The following is a 9,991-nucleotide window of genomic DNA, read 5'->3' as shown; positions in this document are numbered from 1 at the left end:
GCGGGGTTGTGTGTGTGTTTTTTTATTTTTATTACTTGACTTTCGCACAAGGTGATTTTTCTGACTTGTTCATTATGATTCAGCAGCGTGCGACCTTGACGGCATTCTTTACTGTCATTAGTCTTTAATGTGTTGCTGCCCGGAGAGGAAAGTTGTTGACAGGAAAGCTGTTCAAGAATTGTTTATTCTGTATGTCCTTTCATTCCATGTGTGGAAGTCAAAACATCAGTGTCGGTGCACATCATTAGATTTTTATTTTACTTTATTTTACATTTTTGAAAATCTATTTAAAGGCCAACATTGTTATATTATAAAGGAAATATATACAGTATATATATATATTTTTAATTGTATATATTGTCAGTATATTTCAGTTCAAAGCTTACTTTTAAATGATGAATGGATGCATAAGACTATTGAAGCTAATGACAGATAATGCTGCTGAATAAACCCAGTCGAAGGAATATGTGTGATACGTGAGGTGTTCTCAGACTGTCAAGAGGGGGAAGAAGAAGCTGATCCTGGCAGGGATTTTCTAGAGGTACATGAAATATTTCAGCACAATTTGAAAAACTGGATTTCATCTGTTGAAGCGGTGTTGGACAGAAAAGCTCTCTGAAATAGAATGTCGAGTCATTCGTGCCTTTGGTGTCAAACTGAGGGAGAAGAATATAAAAGTCTGTGAAATCTCATTTTCCCAACAGGATATCAGAGGGACGTGAACTACTTCTCTGCTCATATTCCACACAACAAAGGACTGAGAGCGGAAGTCTCTTTAACAGTTGAATATACAAGTCAAGTCAAGTCAAGTTCTTTTATTGTCAAATATGCATGTATTGAGACATACAGCATGAATGAAACTGTGGTCCTCTCTGACCCACGATGCAAAACATTAAAGACATTAAACACTTAAAACCGTTAAAGACTAAACAGTTAAAGACTTAAACAGACATTAATTAAGACAATCAAGAAAATAAATAAAAATAAATAACCAACAAAATGAAATAAATAATCAACAACTTAAATAATCAACTAAAAGACAGAATATATACATAAACAAAAAGAAGTACTGTAAACACAATGATAGGGATCTGGAAACATGTTTGTAGTCAACAAGATTCAGTGACACAATTTTATAACTTTGGTGTTTTAACTCAAACTTGAATTCTTCTCTTCAGTAAAGCAAAGAGTGTTTTAAGAAAGCAGAGGTCATTTCTATTCACCATTTCACTGCAGGGATTGAGGGATCCTGTGTTGGTTTGACCTCCCAACTCCTGAAAATCCCTGCAACAAAGTTTTTCCACTTTAACTCTACATCTGCTGTGCGTTACATACAAATGAACTGATTGACTTTTCCTCCAATTCCTCCAATTATTCAAAAGCATCTGTCATGTTTTGGTGCTTTCCTGTTTTATTTTGTAGTCGGTTTCCTGTTTTGGTTCGTGTCTTTGTTTTTGTCTTGACAGACGCTGGCAGGTGCGCGGCTGGGGGTGATTGAATGGCGGGTTCTTCCCACAGAAAAGGAGCGTCGCGGACCTGAAGAACTCGCCAGAGAATTGAGTTTCCAGACTAGGTTGGCATTGGTAGATTCTCTTTGCTCATGTTCCCTATGAACTTTTTCCTGAAGACCCCTGACGTTGTCAGCGCCTTGTTTTGCTCACGTGAGTCTTTTTCCTCTTTTGTTTTAGTTCCGGATCTGAGATCCCGATCTCCAGCCGAGTCCTGCCTTCGTCCCGAGTTCCTGATTTGTTTTTTGTATCGGTCCCTTCCGACCGCTTGGAATATTAAAAGACTTTTGCTTGAACATTTGCTCCGAGGATATTTGTCCACTTCCGCTTCTGGGTCTCCTGCCGAGTTCCACCCGTGACAGAATTCTCTGGCCTCCAAATGGACCCAGCGGAAGTGAAGGAGCTCCGCCGAGCCCTCGGTTCTCAAGGAACCAGACTTTGTTCGCTCGAGGAGATGACACGGGAGAGTCACGCAGCCCTGGTCCAGCTGTCAGCCGCCGTGGGTGAGTTGACTCTCCGTGTGGCCCCTCCCGCACCTGTTGCAGCCGCTGCAGCCGCTGTACGCACGCCGACTGTCTCTGCTCCTGCTCAACCTGAGAGACTGCCGGTTCTACGCGAACCCACGATACCCACGCCGGGATATTATAGTGGAGAAGTGGGTGGTTGTTCACGTTTTTTGCTCCAAGTTCAGTTAGTTTTTAGCCAGCAGCCCTCCTCGTTTTCTGCGGGTCGCACTCAGATCGCTTATCTAATAAACCTCCTCCGGGGTAGAGCAGCGGACTGGGCTACTTCCCTGTGGGAGTCTAACTCCCCGGCTCTAGCTAATTTTGATTGTTTCTCTGACGAGATGCGCCGGGTTTTTGACCTACCACATCGCTCTCCCGCGGTGTCCTCTCGCAAACTACTCAGGTTACGACAGGGCGAGGAGTCTGTGGGGCATTACTCGGTAGATTTCTGAATTTTAGCTGCTGAGAGTGGTTGGAATGAACCCGCACTGATCACCGCGTTTACCCAGGGGTTAGGTAGCGCAGTCAGGGATCAACTCTCCACACGGGAGGAACCAGAGGGGTTGGAGGCTCTTATCAGCCTAGCCATCAGGATTGATAATAGGTTGAGGGAGCGCCGCAGGGAACGTGGCAGGGACGTTTTCTCTCCTTCTTTTCCTCTTTTTGACCAACCAGCTCCTCTGTTGACTCCTGAGACTCCTACGCCGCCACCCGATAAGCCGATGCAGCTGGGTCGGACACGTTTGTCTCCGGAACAGCGCTCCCACAGGCTCACGAAGGGACTGTGTCTGTACTGCGGCGAGCCTGGTCATCGACTACGTGTCTGCCCCAATCGGCCTAAGGTTAGTGCTCGGGTGGGACACACTCGTTCGTCGCATGACCCGACTCACCGGATCACCCTACCTGGTCTTTTGACGGTTGACTTGACTTCGACGGCAGAAACTGTACTAATCGACTCTGGCGCTGACGACAATTTTATTGACCGAGACTTCGCCCTTTCCCTCAACCTTCCCCTGGTTAAACTAGACGTTCCCCGCCCGGTCTGCGCCATAGATGGCCGACCACTACTCGACGTTACTCACCAGACTACTCCCCTTTCCCTCACGATTTCGGGTAACCACTCTGAGTTAATTTGTTTTCTTCTGATTTCTTCTCCCTCTTCTCCTATTGTTCTCGGTCTCCCCTGGCTTCGTATCCATAACCCTCACTTTGATTGGGTGAACTCCACGGTACTTGGTTGGAGCCCGCATTGTCATTCACAGTGTCTCCGTTCTGCACCTACTTCCTCTCGTCCTCCACTTCCCATCTCTCCCCCTCCTGACCTTTCCTCCGTTCCTCCGGAGTATCACAGTTTGTGGTGAGGTTTTTAGCAAAGAGAGGGCGCTATCCCTACCACCGCACCGTCCCTATGACTGCGCCATCGACCTACTTCCTGGTTCTCCTCTTCCCTGTAGTCGACTGTATAAGGTTTCTCGCCCGGAGCGCCAGGCCCTCGACACTTGTATCGGGGAGTCACTGACCGCCGGTTTAATTCGCCCCTCTTCTTCGCCTCTTGGTGCAGGGTTCTTTTTTGTTAGTAAGGACGACAAGTCCCTGAGACCTTGTATAGACTACCGGGGATTAAACAGCATAACCGTTAAGAATCGGTATCCCCTCCCACTCATAGACCCGTCGTTTGATCCTCTGAACAAGGCCATGATATTCACTAAACTGGACCTTAGAAGTGCTTATCACTTGGTCCGTGTTAGAGAGGGAGATGAGTGGAAGACGGCTTTTAAGACCCCCTTAGGTCACTTCGAGTACCTGGTCATGCCGTTTTGCCTGACCAATGCGCCAGCGGTGTTCCAGAGACTTATCAATGAGGTCTTAGGGGACTTTTTGAGTGATTTTGTGTACGTTTATCTTGACGACATTCTGATCTTTTCCAGTTCTCCTGAGGAACACGTCAGCCACGTCCGCCGCGTACTCCAACGATTATTAGAGAACAGACTGTTTGTCAAGGCAGAGAAGTGCGAGTTCGGAGTCCCCACAGTGAGTTTTTTGGGTTTTATTCTAGGGCAGGGTCAGCTGCGGCCAGATCCCATGAAGGTGGAGGCAGTTGCTCAATGGCCGGTGCCTGTTAGCCGAAAGGAATTGCAGCGATTCTTGGGTTTCGCTAATTTTTATCGCAGGTTCATCCGGGGTTATAGCCAGGTTGCCGCTCCATTAACCCAGCTTACCTCCACCAAGAGTGCTGTCACCTGGTCCTCCAAGGCGGACGACTCCTTCAACCGGCTGCGCTCGCTGTTCTCCTCCGCGCCTATCCTACGACACCCCGACCCAGCCCGTCAGTTCATCGTGGAGGTGGACGCTTCGGACACCGGCATAGGGGCAGTGCTGTCCCAGAGGTGCGCCAGGGACAATAAGGTGCATCCCTGTGCTTTCTATTCCCGGAAGCTGTCCCCAGCGGAGCAGAATTATGACATTGGCAACCGGGAGCTCCTGGCGGTGGTGGCGGCACTTCAGGAGTGGAGGCATTGGCTGGAAGGCTCAGAGGTACCCTTTCTGGTTTTAACGGATCATCGGAACTTACTCTACCTACAGGAGGCCAGGCGCCTGAACTCCCGCCAGGCCCGTTGGGCCCTGTTTTTGGGTCGTTTCGACTTTTCCCTGACGTACCGCCCGGGAGGTAAGAATGTTAAGCCTGATGCCTTATCCCGTCAGTTTGCTCCTTCCCAGGAGGGTCTGGCAGAGGAGACCATCCTTCCAAAGCGGTGTTTTATCAGGGCGGCCAGCTGGGATACAGAGAGGGTTGTTCAGGAGGCCCAGGAGAGTGACCCAGGACCTAGCTCTGGACCGCCTGATAGACTGTTTGTTCCGCAGCCAGCTCGTGCCCAGGTTCTTCAGTGGGGGCACACCCACAAGGTAGCGTGTCACCCGGGCGTTTCAAGGACACTCTCTTTTCTCAGGCAGAGATTCTGGTTGCCGGAGATGGCACGCGACGTCCTGGAGTTTGTGGCTGCATGTACCACGTGTGCTCGCGGGAAGTCCTCCCGTCGCCCCCCCACTGGACTCCTTCGACCCTTACCTGTGCCGAGTCGCCCCTGGTCGCACATCTCTGTGGATTTCGTCACCAGTCTCCCTCCTTCCATGGGCAGGACAATTATCCTGACAGTAGTGGACCGCTTTTCCAAGATGGTTCACTTTATCCCCCTGATAAAGTTACCGTCAGCCTTGGAGACAGCGGACCTGCTGGTCCTACATGTTTTTCGACTCCATGGTATCCCGGTAGACATTGTCTCGGATCGGGGACCCCAGTTCTCCTCGCAGGTATGGAGAGCTTTCTGTAGATCCCTGGGGGCTAAGGCTAGCCTTTCGTCGGGGTACCATCCGCAGAGCAACGGCCAGACGGAACGGGCCAACCAGGACCTGGAATAAGCTCTACGCTGCGTGTCGGCTTGTCACCCGGCCTCCTGGTGTCAGCACATCCCCTGGGTGGAGTATTCTCACAACTCCCTAACTTCATCTGCCACTGGGAGGTCACCATTCATGGCAGCGTATGGTTATCAACCACCTCTCTTCCCCTCTCAGGAGAGGGAGGCAGCGGTTCCCTCAGTTCGGGCCCACCTACGACGTTGTCGATCTGTCTGGTACCAGACCAGGGCGGCCTTATCCCGCACCGCTACAAGAAATCAACGCCTCGCTGACAAGCACCGTGTGCCAGCCCCGAGGTACTCACCTGGCCAGAAGGTTTGGCTATCCACCCGGGACCTTCCCCTTCCAGTGGAATCACGCAAGCTGGCTCCTAGGTTCGTGGGGCCGTTCGAGATCGAAAGGATCATTAATCCCACTGCCATGCGCCTCAAGCTCCCTCCGTCGCTCAAGGTCCATCCCACCTTCCACGTCTCTCTCCTGAAGCCCGTCTCAACCAGTCCTCTCAGTGCGCCAGCCGAGCCTCCACCTCCTCCGCTCATCATTGACAATCACCCTGCGTACAAGGTCAACAAGATCCTGGAGGTTCGCCGCAGAGGTCGGGGCTTCCAGTACCTAGTGGACTGGGAGAGCTACGGTCCAGAGGAGCGCTCCTGGATCTCCCGCTCACTCATCCTGGACCTCTCCCTCCTCCGAGACTTTTACCGGGAGCACCCGGAAAGACCTGGTAGAACGCCTGGAGGCGCTACCTAGAGGGGGGGGTACTGTCATGTTTTGGTGCTTTCCTGTTTTATTTTGTAGTCGGTTTCCTGTTTTGGTTCGTGTCTTTGTTTTTGTCTTGACAGACGCTGGCAGGTGCGCGGCTGGGGGTGATTGAATGGCGGGTTCTTCCCACAGAAAAGGAGCGTCGCGGACCTGAAGAACTCGCCAGAGAATTGAGTTTCCAGACTAGGTTGGCATTGGTAGATTCTCTTTGCTCGTGTTCCCTATGAACTTTTTCCTGAAGACCCCTGACGTTGTCAGCGCCTTGTTTCGCTCACGTGAGTCTTTTTCCTCTTTTGTTTTAGTTCCAGATCGGAGATCCCGATCTCCAGCCGCGTCCTGCCTTCGTCCCGAGTTCCTGATTTGTTTTTTGTTTCGGTCCCTTCCGACCGCTTGGAATATTAAAAGACTTTTGCTTGAACATTTGCTCCGAGGATATTTGTCCACTTCCGCTTCTGGGTCTCCTGCCGAGTTCCACCCGTGACAGCATCTTGGTTATAAAACGTTACCAGATTGTCATGTCTAGCAGCCAATGAGATGGTTTCATCTTGGACTCCTGGAATTTACTTTTTTACATGGAAGTCTTTGAATTATTGACTAAGCTTTGTTAAATCACATTTATTTTTTAAGTACTCTGCACATTTGACTAGTTGTTTTCAGACTCTTTTCTGCTTCTTGTTTTTTTTTCTCCAGGTCTTGAACATTACAGAGAAAAACAATGTTTTTATCCATTTAAAAAAATGAAATCTTTCAATATAAAATTCTTGTCTGGAAATACCAACAAATTTAGAAACCCTAACGGTTAAAACTCTTGGGAATATTTTCACAGTGTTGTCCTCTCTTTTGAGGCCATGCCAGAGATTCCTCCCCGGAATCAAGAATTTATCATTTCAAATATTCTCTTGCCCTTTTCAGTCGATAAGAGATTGAAATGTAAAATGAATAAATGTTTTAAATGTTTTAAAGTTGAGGAAATTATTGAATGAGTTCACTTAAAGGGACCGTCTGTCTATCCATCCATCCATCCATTCATCCATCAATCCATCCATCCATCTATCTATCTATAATTATTTTTATATGACGTATTATTCAATTTTAAACTGTTACTCTGCAAATGGCTAAAGTATAGACAAGATCTTTAAAAAATAAAACTAAAATTTTAATTAAAAAGAATCTTAATTGGACCAGTTTTGAGTTGCCAGACCTAGCTTATTAGTTAAGGTAATTATTTAAGGTAAGTTATCTTGACACACTAACAGATAACTTCACCAAGATTAAGCACTGTGCTGCATGTTGTAAGGGTTGACTATTTGCAGAGTGTATTTTTTTCTCTCTCTCTCTCTCTGTCGAATGCCTTCAAATCTTTATGACAAATGGATCCTTTTTTCATGTCTCATTTTGTGGCTTTAAAAGCATTTTCTCACTCATAACAATCAAAATCGATATTGATTATAAAGCCTGACAAGCTGAGAACAAAGACTTTGCACATCCTGTATTACAGCTCCGGTGCCAGCCACCTCTCGGACGGTGGCATTTGAAGGAATACGCAGTTGATTATCACTTGTGAAAAGTCTTTTCTTTCAACATTCTTATCAGTTTGACCTTCAGTGTTGTGTGCAGGGTGTGGGGGGGGGGGGGGGAGAGCCATCAGAATAAATTACAGGCTGCCACCTTGTCGAAGAAGTCCTGCTGGTGGACTTGACAGCAGAGTGGGTTTGTTTCTGGATCAGACGACAACAGACGTGTGCGATCAGATTCATATTGAGGTGTAGAAATGCATAGCAAACATTTATTATTCATGAAAATCCCATTAAATCTAAGCTCTGATTTTTTTTTCCCCATCAAAGGTTGATGACATAAACGGGAAAAAAAACAACTCGCAAATGGCTCCACAGCCCACGCTGTCCCCCTGACACGCCAGGTTGCAGTCTATTATCAAGCCATCCCACGACCTGCCTGTTGTTTGCTTTATAATTCACCCTCATCCACCTTGCTGTCTGTCACCTGCAGATCTCAAGCACAATGATGGACACTTCCCTTCCGTCTCTCCCTCACGCCGCTCCTCATCCGAGGGCCAACATTTAAAAGGAAACTTTTTTTTTCTGTTCTCCGAGCGGCGATGACAACCATCCATCTACACCGAGGCTGACGGTGTAGTTGATCAACACCAGTGACTCGGAGATCACCTTGACACATCCTGACATTTCTCACGTCCTCAACGTTCCGCTACATTAAGGAACCTTAATCTCATTACTAAGTTGTTTTCATCGCAGCACTGTGAGGAGCGACTAGCAGGACATCTCAGTAACCACCGTGTTGATTCTGCTTCTGCCTCTGATTTATACTGTAGAAGGTGGGTCTACAGCAGGGGGGCCACACTTCTTTGGTTCGCGAGCTACTTTTAAAATGATAAAGACCAAAAGATCTACCTTCATCAGATTGTCTCAACATAAGCAAGTACATACTTTACTCAGATGACTTGCACTCAATGGACTGATAATCAGTCATGATGGAAGGATGTGTGGATTTAATAATCTTCATTAAAATACTGACTTGCCGTATTTTCTGCACCATAAGGCGCACTTAAAAGCCTTTAATTTTCTCAAAAAACGACAGTGTGCCTTATAATCTTGAGCGCCTTATATATGAACATTACCTGGTGGGTTACTTGTTTGCGTCATCACAGGGTGGGATTTACAACGCACGTCACATCATGGCGGACGTCTACGGAGTAAGATTACTGCCATCGTTTTGAGCGAGTGTGTCTTGGTTGTTGTACACTCGAAATCACTCTGCTGCGCGTTCAATCATGTCATACATGCGCTCTAGCTGTCATACACGCGCTCAATTTCTCTGCTGCTCACTCAACATTTGTTTGCTCACAACACCAGTCTCACGCGCTACTGCTTGAAGCCTTTTAAACATCATTTGAACATCGTAACCATGGGAGTGAACATGGTTGACAGAACACTTAATAAAGTTTGACTTTATCTGACTGTTTTGTTGACATTCCCTTTAGCACAGCTTTATCTAGTGAATGCATAAGGCAACCCCAGTCAAACGTTTGACTGTATCTTTTATTCTATGCGCCTTATACTCCAGTGCGCCCTATTTATGAAAACAGTTCTATAATAGGCCATTCATTGAAGGTGCGCCTTATAATCCGGTGTGCCTAATAGTGCCGAAAATACGGTACATAAATAAGTAGAGTCGGACATTGTAGTAGCCTTTTTCTTCATATTTGGATATTTTTCCTCTATGGGTAACCTCCAAAAATGGCTTTGAGCTCAGTGTCAGCCTGTAGTTGGAAAATTTCATTCTCCACTACAGAAAAGTTCAGGAGCCCCATGTACTTGATTTCCTACTAAAAACACTCAGAAAATGATGAACAAAAATATTCAGATGTTTGAATCTGTCACGACTTCCAAGCACTTTTCCTTAGTTCATCCAAATTCAGACGGTTTCATCCATTTCCATGCCCCTATTTAAATATATATCAATCATATTTAAATAAACCACAAGACCAGAGATTCTACTTTTTCCATGATCAGGGAAAAAACTATTGATAACCTGAATCTAAAACTGGAACAACAGTTTGTATTTGATCATTTTAAACATTTCTGACGTTGATCAGACTTGTAAATAAGTTCAGACGCGCTTCAGTGTAAATGTAACATGCAACACTGTTATTCACAAGAAAACTGTATTTACAGAGGAAACCAGTGGATTATTTCGAACATCTTCACATGAAGTTTAACGAGAATAAAACTGTCAATCAGAAACTTGCACACTGAACAGACATAT

The sequence above is a fragment of the Callionymus lyra genome, chromosome 11 (assembly GCF_982586985.1).
Source record: "Callionymus lyra chromosome 11, fCalLyr1.hap1.1, whole genome shotgun sequence".
Classification (NCBI taxonomy): domain Eukaryota; kingdom Metazoa; phylum Chordata; class Actinopteri; order Syngnathiformes; family Callionymidae; genus Callionymus; species Callionymus lyra.
The sequence above is the reverse complement of the archived record's forward strand: the minus strand, read 5'-3'. Positions refer to the sequence as shown.